Source organism: Sciurus carolinensis, chromosome 17 (assembly GCF_902686445.1).
Source record: "Sciurus carolinensis chromosome 17, mSciCar1.2, whole genome shotgun sequence".
Classification (NCBI taxonomy): Eukaryota; Metazoa; Chordata; class Mammalia; order Rodentia; family Sciuridae; genus Sciurus; species Sciurus carolinensis.
The window spans coordinates 52155910-52173850 of record NC_062229.1 but is presented as its reverse complement, the minus strand read 5'-3'; the positions used below and the strand labels follow the sequence as shown (position 1 = coordinate 52173850).

Below are 17941 nucleotides of genomic sequence, written 5' to 3'. Positions count from 1 at the left end.
TATGCCAAGGAAATACACCAAAACGGTAAGGGGAGGTGCAGGAGACTAATCTGTATGAAGATGTTCACAGCATCATTATTCCAGCAGCAACCTGGAATGAGCCCAGATGAATGTTTTGTAAATATGGGGGAAGAGGGTTAGCAATGGGAGAGAGCGGCATATAACATGAAAATACCAAATGGTCATTGGAAGTGACATTTTTATGAACCACATTAATAGTTGGAAATATCTTTGGAAGCCAAAGTTAAAAATAACCATAAGGACGTTCTCTCTTTGCCACATCTACTGCAAGAATGAAGACCATTCTCAGCAATCAGACTGTCGACATACCAGAAAATGTCAGCATTACTCTGAAGGGACACACAGTTATTGTGAGGGGCCCAAGAGGAACCCTCCAGAGGGATTTCAATCATATCAATGTAGAACTCAGCCTCCTTGGAAAGAAAAAGAAGAGGCTACGGGTTGACAAATGGTGGGGCAATAGGAAGGAATTGGCCACTGTTCACACCATCTGTAGTCATGCACAGAACTGATCAAGGGTGTTACACTGGGCTTTCATTACAAGATGAGGTCTGTGTACACTCACTTCCCCATCAACGATGTTATTCAGGAGAATGGGTCTCTTGTTGAAATCCACAATTTCTCGGGTGAAAAATATATCTGTAGGGTTCGTATGAGGACAGGTATTGCCTGCTTAGTGTCTCAAGCTCAGAAAGATGAATTAATCCTTGAAGGAAAAGATATTGAACTTGTTTCAAATTCAGCTGCTTTAATTCAGCAAGCCACAAGAGTGAAAAACAAAGATATCAGAAAATTTTGGGATGCTATTTATGTTTCTGAAAAAGGAACAATTCAGCAGGCTGATGAATAAGATCTAAGAGTTATCCAGTCACAGAAACACAGTCCTGGAGAGTCAATTTGATATTTCAGTGATGCAATAAAAGATCTCTATTGACTTTGGACTTAATCCCTTCCAACAGGTTGAATAAACTTTAGCGTCCTTTCAAAGGGGAAAAAAAAAAAAAAACATAAATAAGAAGAACCAATATAGTGATTACAACTCTGCAGTTAAGATGTGTTTGTGGAATCAAGAGTGGAAGAAACTAGCCAGATGCAGTGGTGCACGCCTGTAATCCCAGCAGCTCAGGAGGCTGAGGCAGGAGGATGGTGAGTTCAAAGCCAGCCTCAGCAAAAAAAAGTGAGGCGCTAAGCAACTCAGTGAGACCCTGTCTCTAAATAAAATACAAATAGAGCTGGGGATGTGGCTCAGTGGTCGAATGTCCCTGAGTTCAATCCCCAGTACCAAAAAAATAAAAATAAGAAAAGTTGAAGAAACTGATATTGAATGCTGAGCTCTATTTTTCTTATTAGGTTGAAGCTACTAATTGGTTAAAGCAACACAAGGAAATCCTCCCTTTACAATGCTATGATTTGCTTGTCCTTCTCAGGACTGAGGTGTAGCTCAGTGATAGACTACTAGCCTACCTAGGCCCTGGGTTTGAACTCCCAGACTCTGCAAAATAAAATAAATTAAGTAGATAAAAATTTTTTTTTAAAAAAGTTCTACTAATTTTAAAGCCCTCATTTGGGGCTTTCAAGTAAGTCCTGTTTTTAAATCAGATTTTAAAATCTAAGAGAAGTCTATAGCTCATGAAATTTTTTGCTAGCCATTGAATAAATTTATTTATTTAAGGCATTACTTCTGCCACCATTTTGTTCATAATAATAGAATTCCACACTAGCCAGGTGCAGTGGTACATGCCTGCAATTCCAGTAACTCAGGAGGCTGAGGCAGGAGGATCACAAGTTGAAGACCAACCTCAGCAATTTAGTGAGACCCTGCCTCAAGATAAAAAATAAAAAGGGTTGAAGATGTAGGATGTGGTTCAATGGTAAAGCACCTCTGAGTTCAATACCTAGAATTGGAAAAAAAAAAAAAGTCAGCACTCTGTGAATCTCACTCTTTCATAGTATATTTGGAAAGGTAATGCTATTGAAGATAACACAAATCCTTGGAGGTTGAGAGAGAGAGGTTTAAGAGCAGCTGAACAGAGAGCCAAGATGGAAGTCATGTGTTCAGTTTCTAATGTGGGAGGTTTATGCCTAATTGCCATTTTCACATGACCTCGTTCCCCCAAAAAGGAACAGGATATCCCATGTAGGTTCTTTATCACTCCTTCCAGAGAAAGGTGGGCCCTGCATATCACCAGCCAGGCCACACACACTCCTAACCTTTCCACCCAAGGATTCCCCTGAACCCTGCAGTAGCTTCCAGAATATACTGTCACTTAAAGAAAACAAAGCACAATTAATTCGCATACCAACTAACTTCTGCATCTTTTAAGATGAATGAAGTTGGAAAGGTGGGGAAAGAACTGAACCAAAGCTGATGCTATCTTTGGGGAAGAAACAGATTTCTCTACTCGACAGGACAGTCTTCTGCTGAGCAGGTCCCAAGTCAATCTTTACTCTAAGGCTCCTTTTTCTCTGTACTTACTAACCCCTGCTGGCAGGTCCTGGGCATGTTCCCACTTTGCCCTCTATTGGGGATGACTTACTATTGCCCTTCCATAAGCATCAAGTGCCACACTATCACAAGGTCTGCTTCTGAGGGCAAGTGGTCCAATCAGGTAGGCTCTAGCGAGGTGTGGCTCTTTAAATTTAAGAAAAATTACAAATTCAGACCCTCAACTATGTTATAGCCACATTTCAAGTACTCACTAGCCACCTGTGGTTCATGGTTACTGAACTGGACAGCACAAGGAAAAATGTGTCCACCACCACCGAGTTCTACTGGACATCACTGGGCTTCAGAGTTCAGCACCTGCCTATGGCTGCCTCTTCATATCCAGGTGACAATGCTCTCACAGCTGGACAACTCTTCCCAGCTGTCACCAGGCACCGTGTGCCACCTTATCTGACAAACAAACCAGTTTTATCTGGATAGCAATTTTTTTAAAAATTTACACTAAAACTTACATTTTTTTGGTGTACAGCTCCACAAGCTTATAGACATATATACATTCATTCATCCACCACCAAAATCAGCATACCATCACTCCCCAAAATTCCCTGGTTCTGCTTCTTTGTAGTCAAACTCTCTCTCCAATACCCCCACCCCCCAAAAAAACAAACAAACAAACAAAAAAACACCCTGGCAACTGCTGATCTGGCTACTAAAAAAAAAAAAAACTCAGAGAAAAACTCAAGATTCCTGGTCTTCCCCTAGAAATCCCACTTAAGCAGGTCTGGGGTAAGGCCCGGAATCTACCCCCTCTACCCTAAGAATGTTCCTCAGGTGGTTCTGGTATTCGGCCAGGTTTAGGAAACTTTGGGATAAATGCCTAATCCAAGTTTAATTTAATTATCTGCAAAACACTCTCTGGTCTCTCATTTTGCTCTCTGTCCGCCCCCATCCATTGCTTTGTTGCACATGGCAGACAGCCCTCTTAGGCTGGGTGCTTGGAAGGCAGGGCAAGCCCGAATGCTCGGGGCACGGGCAGGGTAAGAACTCTGGGGCTCTGGTTTCTGGCAGAGGGAGGCCTTCCCTAGTCACATGGCCTCCCATCTTAATCCCTTCCTGGCTCTTTGTGCCACAGAATCCTCATCTGGGGAGGAAAAAAAGGAACCACATCAGAAATAATCGCCCAGCCCTGCTCTGAGGCTTGCTGGGAAGTGATGACTGAGATAACACATCCACAGGCACTGAGCAGCAGGAAGAAGGCACCATGTCCCCGACACATCATCACAACTCGGATGCTCCCTTATTGCAGGCTTCACCTTTTAAACATGGGAGACCAGAACTCACATTACAATAAAACTTCAGACTTTTCAAAAAACAAAACGACAAGAGGTAGAAAATGTTTCCCTCCTAAATTCATGATCCCAAGGGCAAGATACCAAATTCCATTTTTAAAGGGGATGTCAGGAGAGTCAGGATCATCTCAGAAAACCTCTGCTCAGAAAGAAACAAAGACAAAGAGGGCCCAAACTCGAGTCCAGCCTTGGCTTGAGCCTGCTCTGCTGAGGATTCCTGGAAAACACTGAAAAGTTTAAGATGGTCAAAGGCCAACAGAAGAAATGCTATCATTTAATATCACATGTTTATTTAGCCCCACCAAGCCAAAGTGGGATGATTGTTTGAAAGGCAGAGAATGCCTGCTTAATCAACTAAAAATGCATTCATTACTATGCTGTTCACCACGGCTTTCCTGAAATCAGACACTTTTGCCCCTAGACCATAAGATTGAAGCGATTTGAAATGAAAATATTTCCTGTCCACTGCTTGCCAGTTTCTAGCCCCAGAGTGATATAACAGATGACATCCAGTACAATAAATGCTTTTATTAACCATAAATTTGAGACTGCTTTAGGGATTTGAAGTGTTGGGTTTCATGCTGAAAAAATGTAATGTTATCCACAGACCATCAGTGAGTAACAAAAACAGAGGCGCAGGTTAGGCTACTTTGATCAAATTATGGGGGGAAAAATCGTCTTTTTGCATTTAAAATAGGAGTTGCATTCAGGGCATATCTTCAAGGAGCACCAGTTCAGTTTAACCATATGCCTCGGAGAGTTTAGTGACAATTCATTCTGAGTGCAGATTTACAGAACCAGCAGCTTCTGTTAAACAGAAAGGAAGTTGAAAAGTATTATCAGGCTAAGTGACTGAAATATTCAAATACTAAGATGGGATCCCTAAATCAATCTCAGTGCTGTTAACATTTTGAGTCAGAAAATTCTTGTGTATGTTAGGATGTTTAGCAGCATTACTGGATTCTATCTAAATGCCAGTAGCACCTCATCCCAGTTGTGACAACCAAAAATGTCTACAAAAACTCCCCAAACTGCTCCCAATCAAAAACTACTGCTTTAAACCAAACTCTTGATTATCAAATACTGCCTGATTTTTCCTCAACCAAAAAAACGTGGAGCCTTGGGGAAACTGCAAGGCCTCAGCACCTCTGCCCTGAATGTCTCCCTTAACACAGAAAGAGTTAACTCTGGGTGATTTCTGAAATTAAAAGCATCCTGTACTCCCTCTTCTACCAAAACTGAGGGTAGTGTAGCCAAGGAAACAAGAACTCTCTCTTCTGTGACCAGAGCAAACTAGATTCAGCAAAGGCAAGCTGCCACCCCTCCCCTGGGGGGGGGAGCGCCCCCTCACTGGTCTTTGTGTCGGGGTACATTCCAGCATGGGAGCTGGGGCCCACTGCACTGGGCTGCACCCCAACCCTGCCAGCATCCAAATTGCTGCTTTCTGGCCTTTCACTGTCAGGCCACAGTGGGGACCACGGACTTGGTGCCAGAAAAGAAAATGAAAAGCAAAGTTGAACCTCTGCAGTCCATTCTCTGGATGCTGAATGTCCCACTATTACATCTCGGCATGACATTTCACGGCCAGCAGGGGAGGAGGCCCAGTCCTGAAAGCTGAACAAACGCAGGGCACACAAGCCCGCCTGCGCCCTCGCAGTCTCCCCGGACTTATGAATAAAAGATGGAGGTTTTGTCTCTGTCGTTTCCCGGGTACCCTGTAAGAATAACGACTTGTCGCTTTTTGACATTTTAACTTACTTTGAAAAATGACCAATATTAACTTTACATGTCTTGGCCCTTAAATCTAGGGTGGGGGCAAATAAAAGTAAGAAAAGCCATGTAATTAGGTAGAAGATAGTAAGTCAAGTTAAACTAATGAAACTGTAAGGGACTCTAATAAAATAATTTAGGCAACATGTAATCACAGAACTAAAAGCCTGGAAACTGACTTTAAGGACATGTTTTGAGTGAAGTGGCCTTTGCTGGAAATAAAGTTCAATGTTTTCTCAGCACAAAGGAAAGAAATAGCTGAATTTTGGTGTGAGGAAGCACTCAACCGTAAACCTGCCCTGGCCAAAATAGAGGTTTTTAATAGGAACTCATTCCCAGTCGCTGAGGGCAACATCTACAACTGTTTGTAACAAGCCCATTTGAATAGGAAAAGCCTTAAGCTTTCTTGGAGAAACAGCACTCCTAATTTTCAGAGAGCATAGTTGATTTCAAATAATCTTTAAGAAAGAGTTTATTCTAGGATAACACAAATGACACCCTACACTTTCTTTAGCCCCTTAATAAGATAAAAGAAAAGTCTTAAGGTAAAACACTGCATTTTTTAAAAACAACATGTAAGATTAAACTGTACTCCACATTAGAAACTGCATTTCACATATAACAACTTCAATCCAAATAAAACCAATTTTGCTTATGGCTAAAATGGAATCCATATTTATGACTGATATCTAAACACAATAATGACATGATATCACCTTTAAAGGGATCTTGCCAAAGTATTTAACTTGACTCTCCCTAATCTTGAGGAAATAATCAGAAATCCAACTTGTGGGAACTGTCTACACAGTGACCTTGACTCTTCAGAATGTGTATGATATAAAGGACCAAAAAACAGGTGGAGGAACTGTTGCAGATTGAAGGAGACTAAAGAAACAGTATCAGAAAGGAATGAGTCATCCTGGAAAGCGATTAAGAAATCATGAAAGACACTTAAAGGTCAACTGAAATAAATGTAGCAAAAAGTCAAGATCTGATGACTCTAGGCCAAGGAGAAATGGTATTCATCTTATTGTTTATTCCAACTTTTATGTAGGTTTGAAAATTTTCAGAATACAAAGTATGGAAGAAAGCTCACATACAAGTGACCTGCTGGGTGGGGAGGCAGTTGGCAACAACTTCATCTTCCTGTTGAGTTGCAGAAAATGCATACCCAAAAATATTACTAATACTTAAAAAGGAAAATGATATAGATAGTCTTAATACAAACTAGACCTGACATTTAAAAAGCAAATTTCTAAAAACACAAAGCGATTATTAATATTCATTTAGTTGGGAGGAACGCACACAGCAGGCTTTTAAAAATCAGAGGTACTATGTAGGGTGGTACACACCTGTAATCCCAGAGACTTTGGAGGCTGGGACAGAAGGATCACAAGTTTGAGGCCAACCTCAGCAACTTAGAGAAGTCCTAAGCAACTAAGCAAGACTGTCTCAAAATAAAAAATAAAAAGGGCTGGGGATGTAACTCAGTGGTAGTGCACCCCTGGATTCGATCCCTGGTACCAAAAAAACTGCTAAAATAAAATAAAAGTCAGAAGTCTCTTTAAACTCCTCTGTATACTCTTCTCCAGCAATTAATCATTCTCCCTCTCCTCTTATCAAAATATCTACTAATTTAAAAACTCAGAACTCAAAAAATTCCTGCCTTCTGCATACTCTCCCTCATTATCCCCATCTTTTCTTATTGAGATAAAAGCAAGGATCACAGTAGTCTTGACCAACTTGAAAAGTGTACACTTAAAAAAAAAAAAAAAAAAGTGTGATCCTTTAAGTAAAAAGGGAAAAGCTCAGTAGATGGGAAATGTGCTCAAGTGAAAAGATGTGGGAGGTAGAATTTTCTGTCTCTCAATGACTTCAAAACCCAGGGAGGAGAACAATGGGAAAAGCAGTATGTCCAGAGCAGCTTTAAAGGGGATCTGGGTGACCATCACCTTCTGCAAGTGAGACACTGGAAACCCACAGCTCCTCAGGCACTAAATCAGTCTTTGGCTTGTATAACCAGATGTTGCATTTTTCTCTGCTTAATTTTGGTAAAACTCCATGACCTCTTTCTCAAATTAAAAAGGCAATGCCATTTTTTTTGTAAACCACAGGAGCTATCTTTAGTGAAGCCTTCTAAGGATTTCATTAATTCATAGCCAGCCAACCAGGACTTTTCCCACAGTCTCCCACAAAAAAGCCCGGGAAGTCACTGATTGCTTGGCTGGATCTGAATATGAGCAGAGGTAAGATCAGAAATATCTAGTTCCTCCCACAGGGAGGCAAGGCATGAAAATCAAAGCCCAGCAAAAACTCATTACCACAGCTGGCCGGCGAATCCATAGCCCCAGAAAGAAGGCAAAAAGCACCTGTGATTCTGGATGGACCCCCACATGACTTCAGAAAATGAACCGCCTTCACAATGGGGGGAAGGTGGAATGAGACAAAAATCAGTCCCGCGTATCTGTTAAAGACACACCATTTTCATGCAGCCCAAGGGCTGCTTCCAAGAAATGACATCCGTTTCACTCACATCATTTGGAAAGCCTGAAACCAGGATGCTTAGTGGTTAGCAGTAACTTTTTATATTTTTTTCAATTGCAGTACAGGCAGACAAAAATATTCAAATACCCCCTTCTCAAAAGCCACAGACACTCTGCAAGGTGTGGCTGCCACACAATACCAGCCCCTCCTCAGTCCCTCTACCATGAGGAGGGACTTGAACCCTAGTCTGTAGCCCAGCCTTTTGCCAGCATGTGACAACCAGCAAGAGTACAAATAACCTGTGGTGTAAATGAATAAATTGAGCCTATTTTTATGCTACTCTCTGCACCTACTGCCAATGTTAAAAAAAATAAGTAACTATAGATTTCAGAGAAATTCTGGCTCAACATTTGTTTTGCCTCCTCAAAGAGGCAATGGGAGCCATCCTTATCACCCTGTTTCAACGTCCTGCAGAGCAGTTAGCCATTCAAGAAACACGTATGGAGAAACTACTATGTATCAGACACTGTTCTAGAGACAGAGAAGTGAACAAAACAAATAAATGCCCCATCCTGCTGGAACTGACATGGTGATGGAGGAGACAGAGAGATAGACAAGAAAATACTGTGTATGCCTCACTGAAAGGTTCTGGGGAAAAATAAAGTGAGGAAAGGAGGGCAGAGTGAGCAGTGGGGTGCTGCTATAAATAGGGTGGTCAAGTCTGGAATTGTGTTCTATTTGTCTCCCTACTTAAATCTAGGCTCTAGAAATCATGCCTAACATGCAGAAAGCACCAAATACTCACTGAGTGAATGAATGGCCATTGAGCATGCCACCTATCAAGCTGTCAGGCGCTGGAGAAACCTTCTGAGATTCACCATTCCTGACAGATGCAGGCTGGCAAAATTCAAGGTGCTCTGTTGTCTAGTCCCAACCTACAGCCTCAACTTTATCGTCTCCCTCCAATGAATCCCTCTCCAGTTCTAGCCACTTCATGCTTGCTGCTCAAACTGCCCCCCACCTTCTGGTTCCACTCACTGCCAACACCCTGCTCCAAGTTCCCTTGGTGAGGCCTGCCTTCTTCCTGACATGTCCATTCCTCCCTCTAAGACTCTCCAGAACCATTCAAATTCAATTTCTTCTTCATAAATAAATCTCATTTTTCTTTCTTCATCGCATCATTGCAAAAATGGCTGGATGCATTCTCAATTATTTGGAGGGATGATGGGGTTGATCTGATTTGATTAAATGCAGGCTCTATGGCACAGGTAAAATTCACAGACAGAGAAGTCTCACAGAGAAAGGTGGGCCTCCTCCAAAGAAGGGGAATCTGAGGCAGAGGAAGAAGCCAGTGTTAGAGCCGGGGTCCTGGCTCAGTGGTAGAGTGCTTGCCTAGCATGTGTGAGGCACTGGGTTCAATTGTTAACACCACATATAAAAAATAAATGTCCATTAACAACAGGAAAAAAAAAAAAAAGAATACTGGAAAAAGTAAAAAAGAAAAAAGAAGCCAGAGTTAATAGGAACAAGAACAAGAACTAAAAAGTCAGAGTTCCCAAAGTGGCTTCCACAGCAGGGCTCAGCCTCTCACTCATCATCAAACTGCTTTTCGTAGGGGCAAGTCTAGGATGAGGAACACAGAAAGCAAGGTTCATGTTTCTTTGGGAACAGTAGGGAAGCATGGAGAGAGGACAGGGAGTTCTCTAGATTGTAGACTTGGAGTCCCTCCTGCACCTTCCTGTTACCTGAGCCTGTTCCTTTGGTGCATCCCCACCTGGATGGAGAGCCACACGGACAGGATTCTTTTCCCTGGGTCAAGTCACAGAGTAGCTGCTCAAAAACAAAACAAAACAAAAACCAACAACTCTTGCTTCCTTGCTCCAAATAAGTCCCTTAGAGGTTGGGATATTGAGCAGTTACAATAAATCCTGAATGGGTGAGTGCTGGTGCCCCACCCAGAGCAAATGTGCACACTCCAGAAGCAGGAGCTCATAAATTGTCACTCAACAGGGACCATGCTCAAGCTGACTGCTCTTACATTTGGTCTGCATTGCACTGCATTTTTCTAAGATAAAAGGGAGGCCCTTTTAAGAGAGGAAAAGCCAGAAATCACCTGGACAGAATAAAATCCCAGGAAAGGAGTTTCTAAACCATATGTCCTGTCTCAGGAAAATGTACCTCTTCATTCCAAGGAATCCCTCCTTTATCCCAACAACCCTACCACTCTCAAGCACAACAGTCCATCTTAGAATAGAAGTCTGGGGCCATAGCCAGAATTTTTTTAAAGGGTTAATGTTCAATTGGGAAGCGGGGGTTTACAAAACAGAACACTTGGAAAAATTCCTGTTTCTTTCTTTTCTTTTTTTTCTTTTTTTCTTTTTTTTTGTGATGCTGAAGATTAAACCGGTGCTAGGCAAGTGCTCTACCACTGAACTACATGCCCAGCCCTACTTTTTAAATCTGGTGGGGGACTAAAGGGGATGTATATTTAAAGTTGAATCCCTCATGATTTCAAAAGTATATTTTTGAAGTATTTATTTTTTTGTGTGTGTGATATGAGGAATTTAACCCTAGTACTAAGCTATATACTTCCAGTCATTTTTTATTTTGAGATATATAAAATAGTTTTATTTTTTTATTTTTTGAGAGAACTTGTTTAAGTTGCCCAGGCTGGCTTCGAACTTGCCATCCTCCTGCTTTAGCCACCCAGGTGGCTGGGATTACAGGCATCACCATGCTCAGCTTTGAAAATATTTATTTGATGTGTGAAATGTAAATATCCATCTAAACATTTTAATTAAGGCTATCAATTTCCATGCCCTTTTCAAAATTGCTTCAATGTTACATGGCTTTTCTGTTAAGTTCACGCAAGCTTCCCTACAATATATTAATGTTCATGAAAAGCCTCATGATTAATGTCTATTAGATCAGGTCTGGAATGAAGAAAGGTACAATAAAACTACAGTGCATAAGGCTTCCAACAATACCTGCCATCCACTGCCCTTTCAATTCTTTTATAGTACTAGCCATATGCAAATAGGATATTTTGCCATTAGGTTCACTGTAAAACAAATGCTTTATAAATATGCACAGTAGAGGTAGTTTTAATTTACCCTATTAAATCAAAATATTTATAGGCCAACTTCCGTTTTAGAAGAGAATTACATGTGTGTTCACATCACATCTTTATTTTGTCATCCACCCCATGATTTGTTGAGGACAGCTGGTACCTATTAAGTCTCCCCTTTAAATGTTGTAGCCTTAATTAGCTACATCCACCTTCCCCCAACATTTCCAAACAAGGAACCAAAGAAAAGGGAAGCTGTTTTTATCATGGATACTTTGAACAATGGAGTTGTAAATGTTAACTCTCTACTAGACAGTAACCAAAGTTATTCCTTTTTAAGGCCCTTTCACAAAACATAGGAGACAACCAGTATTTCAATTTTCAGTCTTTTGTTACACAGGTAATTTTTTTAATTGTTCAAGTTTTTGTTTCTAGCCTAGTGTTATTAATTAAACTTTCTTTTAAGATATTGCTTGGGAAAAGACCAGGGAGTCTCCCTAGAGATTCTCTTGGTATTATTCAAGCTACAAACTTATTGCATGGACTTTTAAGCACAAGACAAAGCACAGAGAATCTGCAAGGACAGAAACAAATCCAGTATGGCTTTTTTGTTGTTTTGTTTTTATAGTACTGGGGATTGAATCCAGGGGCACTCCATCACTGAGCTACACCACTAGCTCTTTTTTGGTGTGTTTTTATTTTGAGATAGGGTCTCGCTAAATTGCTAAGGCTGTCCTCAAATTTGTGCCTCAACACCACCCCCACCCCCACTGCCAAGTAGCTGAGATCGCAGGAGTGCTCCAACACATCCAGCTGGTATGGTTTTTTACAAACACATCACGCCCTTCCCAGACACCAAAGAGTTTCCAACACAAACAATGAGAAAATTCCATTGATCAAATTGTTTTAACCTGCCACATGTAGATAAAACAAATACTGATTTAATATATAATTTAGGTTTTCTTTCTTTTTTTAATCATGCCTTATTTTATTTAATCTTTTAAAAGACCCAATGAAAATAGTAGGTCCGTTATACAAGTGAGAAAATAAAATTTTGAGGGTATAAATGTAAGCTTTCTTCTTTATTAAAAAAAAAAAAAGTAAGTACCCATTTATGCATTCAGGACTTCAAGTGTGAAGTATGACAATTGGCTAAATTTTGAGCAAGAAAAAAAGCCACCTCAGAGATTCCTCCTTGGATTTGTCCCTTCTAGAGATCTGCCCTAGCTTTAATCTGTAGTAAGGCTATCTGTTTCAATAGGATGTGATCACTCCAGGGCTTGTGTCTTTTCAATCAGCTGGTGGCCCTGCAGGGTTTAGAGTGGCAGAGGGGAAGTGGCCTGTGGTTAAACAGAGGAAATACCAAGGCATTTTAACAGAGCAAATAGTCTCTTTACTTCCTACCGGGAAGAGCTTCAAAGGCCCTGGGCCCCAAGGAGACAATGTGTTGCAGGGCCATCAGTCACCTAATCGTGTGTCAGGCCCATTCAGAACTTCCCAGAAGCCAAGACAAACACTGCCCAGGAGGACAATACCTCCCACTGGCTGGGCAAGTCTGGCCAGCTTGAGATGGGGCCCAAGGCACCAGTACAGACAGACTCCAAGCTTGCTGAGAGTGGAAGACCCTCCAAATTTTGGGGAGATGTGAAAGGGCAAATGTCTGGCAGCCAGGGTGGCAGAAGTGAGGTCTGCTCCCAGGGTACTGCCCCCATCCCAACCTGACAAGCCTCTGTGGGGACCTGAGCCCCCTCCTCATGCCATACTCTTACAAATGGGGAGAAGGTGCCCAATCAACCAGGAGCCTGAAAACCCATCCATCATAGGCAAGTGCAAGAGGTGATGGGGAATGAAAGAGGACAATAAAATTGTTGATGGAGTGGCCTCAGCAGCAGCAGACATCTGCTGGCTCATAGTATGTGAAAAGTTCAGGGATGGGGGAGGAAAAGGGGCTCGGAAGTGTTAAAAAAAAAAAAAAAAAAAAAAAGAGAGAGAGAGAGAAAGAAAGAAAGAAGAAACCAACCAACACATTTCAAACCAAATGAAGCATGAAAAATACTCAACTTAAAATAAAGACTTAAAAAAGCATTAGCAGTTCTTTCCTTTGTAGGGAAGCTGTCTGTAAGATTTCAATTGTGAGACTCTGATTTAGATCCTGCCCTACTCCTTCCGGAGACAGTTTTCCAGACAAACCCAGCTGTTCTGGGGAGGGACCCAGGGGAAGTGTCCAGTCCCCTTCATAGGCCCAGGTCAGAGACCCCACCAGAGCCAGAGCACCCCCGCCTCAATCCCCAGTCAGTCTAATCCCTTTTATTGGTCAGAGCTAACCAAATCTCCACATCCCTAAGTCCAATGAAATACTTTAAAACCAAACTATGATTTTTTTTCTTTCCTTTTTTTTGGAGGTGGGGAAGGTGGAAATCGAATCCAGTGCCTCAAGTATGCTAGGCATAGTGCTCTACTACTTAAGATATACCTCCATCCCTCTGATTGATTTTAAGTTTCAAATGTCTTCTCTTCCCCTTCTGAATGAGGAAGGCTTATCTCCTAAAGCAACAGGTCTCATCATTGAGACAGCATCCGAATCCTCAGAAGAACTTGTTAAAATGCCAGTTACCTATGCTCCGTCATCTCACTTGCATTCTGGTCCCATTATCCTTGACTCTGCATTCTAACAAGCTCCCAAGGCAATTCTGATACTGGAAGCCCCTGAACATCACTTTGAGAAACCACCTTTGGAAGGCAAAGGTACAGTAAGTGGTCTGCTTATTCACTCAGCTGTGTCCCTGAGTTAATAACTAGCAAAATGCCCCAGGACATCAGGAGAGCCAGAGATAGATGGACAGATGGATGGATGGAGGGAGGTGGGGAGAGGAGGAAGAGCTGCACAAAAAAGATGGTCATGGGCCCAGAGGGTTTCCAATTAACCAAGCAAAACAGGCTGGAAAAAAGCATTGCGCTTCTTATAAAAACGTCTCAGAAAAAATGTGTCAATCCAAGGCTGAGTAATTTTTAACAAAGAATTCTCTAAGGGACAGCAGAGCATCTGTAACTTGGAAGACATGGCCACAGGACAGGCAGACCAGATATGGGCTTGGGAGCCATGAGCTGCAAGTGAATGAAAATGCATCCAATTCAGAATCAAATAAACACGCCTGGGCCTACAGCCAAGGAGAATTCTTGGATTGGACTTTTATCAGGGACCTAAATTTTAACCAGCTGGAACTTCTTCCCCCACCCCACCCCCCAAGTACCACCCTATTCGTTTCTACCTTTTGAGATGAAGTATTTGCCTTAAATGGGAAACTTGCACATCATTGAAAAGATGATGCCAGAATCCTGGTTTCCTGAATTGCTGAAGGTGCAGGCTTTGTGGGGGTTAGAAACTGTTTCAGGCATAACAGATGAGAAAAGGTATACTCCATTTAGGTAAGAAGTCAAGAAATGTTCCTTCCTCCCCCACTGTAGGAAAAGCCATTAATAAAAATCTGTAGGAGTGGATTCTAACTCCTTGTTCCATAAATAGGCTTCTCAACCAGCAAGACAAGGGGAGATCAGGGAAACTTGGGGCAAATGAATGATAAAATTAAAGTTACCCATCACAAACGAAGTCATCCCAGAATGATAAAATTAAAGTTACCCATCACAAACGAAGTCATCCCACTATCAAGAAACAAGAGTTAAGAGCCAGTGTAAATGAAAGGGCCAGCCCCTCTGGAAGATTTACAAATTGTTACTTCTTCGAGAAAACAGTATTTATTACTCAAAGAGCAACTTTACCTGGCAAGGGCCATAAGAGATTTTTTTTTTCTAGGAATTGAGGAAGTGTGCCCACAACTCATTTCTAAACACTGAGCTGTGTTCAAGATGGTATCAGTCTCTTAATTGCCCCACAAATAATGGGGAGGTTGTGAAACCTGACCACTTAAACCAGGCCAGCTCCTGGCTCCTCTGAGAGCAGCTCTGAAGGGTCTGTTAGCAGAGCTGCCTAGGGTGGGCGGGTGGGCAGGCTGGCAGGCTGGGTGGCTGGCTACAGTTACCTTGCACATCCTGGGAAAATACCCATGCCTACAGGGGCAAGGATTCCTGAACAAATACTCCCTTAAAGAACAAGGGGGTCACTTGCTCAGCTGGTCTCCTGCACCTAGACTTGCCCTTCTTTCGGAGCTCACTTCTGCACCTTGTTGTCCCCTCAGGTTCTGAGTGAAAGGAAGCCCTCTCCTGTGTGTATCACATATAACTGACCCTTACACGTTCATACACACCCAACTAGACTATAAACAATCTCAGAGCTGAGGCTGACATCTACAGGGACTCAGACATGAATCAAATACCTAAGTCCCTGTAAATCAGTAGTTACTGGAGCCCCATGACAGCAACTTCTGGGACACCTTACCTAGGGAGGTGGAGGGTAGGGAAGGCTTCCTGTAGGAAGTGATGCGGGAGCTGAGAGGGAAAACCAAAGGACAGACAAAAAGAACAAAGGTAGGAACAAATGTATGCAAAGACCTTCTGTGCAGAGGACACAGGAGCCTGGTGCTGAGATCGCTTCCCCCACTTCTTAAAATCTACCTCAAAACAGGGCTTAGCCTATAATCCCAGCAAGTCGGGAGGCTGAGGCAGGAGGATTGCAAGGAATTCAGCAAGATCCCGTCTTGAAATAAAAAATAAAAGGGCTGGGGGTATAGCTCAGTGGTAGAGTGCCCTTGGATTAAACCCCACAAAAGTGGGAGTGGGGATTCAGCAGGAAGGCTGCAGGGTCTAACTGGGTTCAGCCTAGCTTTATAAGGCTCCCAGACTCTGAAATCAAGAAACTAGTCTAAAGACAAAGAGTGAACAAATATAAGCTAAGCAGTCTAGTGAAAATCAAAGTGTAAACAGCTGCATGAGAAAGTAAAGGACATGGCATTCCTGGAGGGCTTCCCAGGAGGTATCATCTGAGCTGAGTATTAAGCTAAGAAGGGGATTCTTAGGGAGGTAAGGGCATCCTAGGAGGAGGGGATCCTTTGTAAAAAGGCATCAGGAGTCAGGAAACAAGGTGGAGAGGGCAGGGGGGAGTCAGCGAGGAGTGAAGCTTCGGGTATGCAAACAGGATGGGTAAACTGATCCACAGGATGCAACAGATAAGATTCAGGCATCTGGGATTGGCCCAAAGGTCCCCATGCTCATCCAGGAAGGTCAGGAAGATGATCCAAGGTAAGGACTGTGAGTCAAGGCAAAAGCTATTGAGAGGATCACCCTGCCAAGGCTCTGCGGTGGAGGAAAGGAAGTCAACGTAAGAGTGAGGTGACTGGGATGAGGTCCACCATTAATTCTGTGGGGGCATAGGTTTGGGGAGGACCACACGTTCCCACAGGTGCAGAGAACAAAACCACCAGCTTGGCTTCTTCAGAGCACTACTATCCCCACAACATTAAAACTTCATAAGCTGTGTATACTGGCACATGAAGCCAACTAGGCAACTGCAGAAAAACAGCAAATGACTGATCCACCTAAGCTATGAGTCACATGCAAACTCAGAATAAAATACCTGTGATCCTGTTACAGTTAGTCAAAGACCAAAATCTGTACAGATCCAAAATTTTAGCAGGATGGATAACACTACACAGACTTAAGAAAACTTGGTATCTATTAGAAAAAGAGCGGTGATGTTTTATTACAATAGAACTGAATGAGAAAATGTGATGTTTTCCTCAGATGGAAAGAATGATAGAATTTAACCTAAGGTTAAACTCACTAAGGGTGGGGAGAGTCATGTACAGCAGCTATTGGGGCCAGGGACACCCCAGCTAATTGGCTCAAACCTGATTTTCTACATGATTTCTCTAAATGTGGGGTAAGTGAACAGGAGGCACTAACCTGTGACCCTAGGCAGCGAATCATGTCCTACCTCTTGTCTGTGATGAGGCCTTTTATAGCCTCCCAGAAAAAGTAGGACAACCTAGGTCTAAGCGAACTATCCCTATACCCATTCCTGGGCCTGGGGAACCAGAAATCACTCATTTCCTCCCACTTTCCAGATGAGGAAACTGAGGCTTCTGGCGCCCAGGAACAGAGTCAAAGTCATGTCTGAGAGCAAAGCCTGTGTTGTTCTCTTGGTAGGTTTTAAAGCGTAAGTGCCCTGACCCAGCGGTCAACCTAGCCTCTGTGGAAGGCACTGATCAAACGAAAAGGAATCTCCAGGTCCCAGGGGCTCCCCAGTCCAGGGGCTCAAATGGGAACCGGGGGGGGGGGGGGGGGGGGCGGTGGCGGAGGGGTGCGTGCCGGCGCACATCTCCCTTCATCCCCAATGCCCCAACATCGCCCAGACAGCTTCAAAGGAGCGTCCGGTTTGGGGAAAAGGGTTCCAACTACACGGCGAAAGTCTGGGCACCTCTCGCCTCCTCATGGGCACCTGAGGTGACAAACTCCTTCTTTGACCATAAAAATCACCCTAAACTCAGGGCTGGGGCGGAGGTTGGGATTCGAGTAACAACCGTGAGACCATTTGTGAGACGAAAAGTTAAATGGGGAAGCAAAGTTTCTCAGGAAGTCAGGAGTCCGAAATGGGATGGGAGTAGGGTGACCACTCTAGGGTAGAAGGATGGGAGCGGGGTGACCACTCCAGGCTAGAAGGAACAAAGCGAACACAACAGAGGGGTGCATCGTTCGCCAGCGCTCCAGGTCCCCTCCCTGTCCGCCCTGAGCCTTTGCAGAGCCGTGAACTGGAGGACCGGGAGAACCCCACATCCTCTCCGGAGCTCCCCGTTGTCCAGACGGTTTGGGGATCCCAACGCCAGACGCGCAGCCCTGGGGCGGAGGGCCGAG

General features: G+C 43.1%; 1 protein-coding gene and 1 pseudogene across 2 annotated transcripts in view; one reads left to right on the top strand and one right to left on the bottom strand.

Moving 5' to 3' along the window:
- Il17rd (interleukin 17 receptor D) overlaps positions 1 to 17941 on the bottom strand; it is a 66645-nt gene that overhangs the window by 48192 nt on the left and 512 nt on the right. The gene's annotated exons all lie outside the window — the stretch shown is intronic.
- On the top strand, positions 294 to 871 carry LOC124969394 (60S ribosomal protein L9-like; annotated as a pseudogene).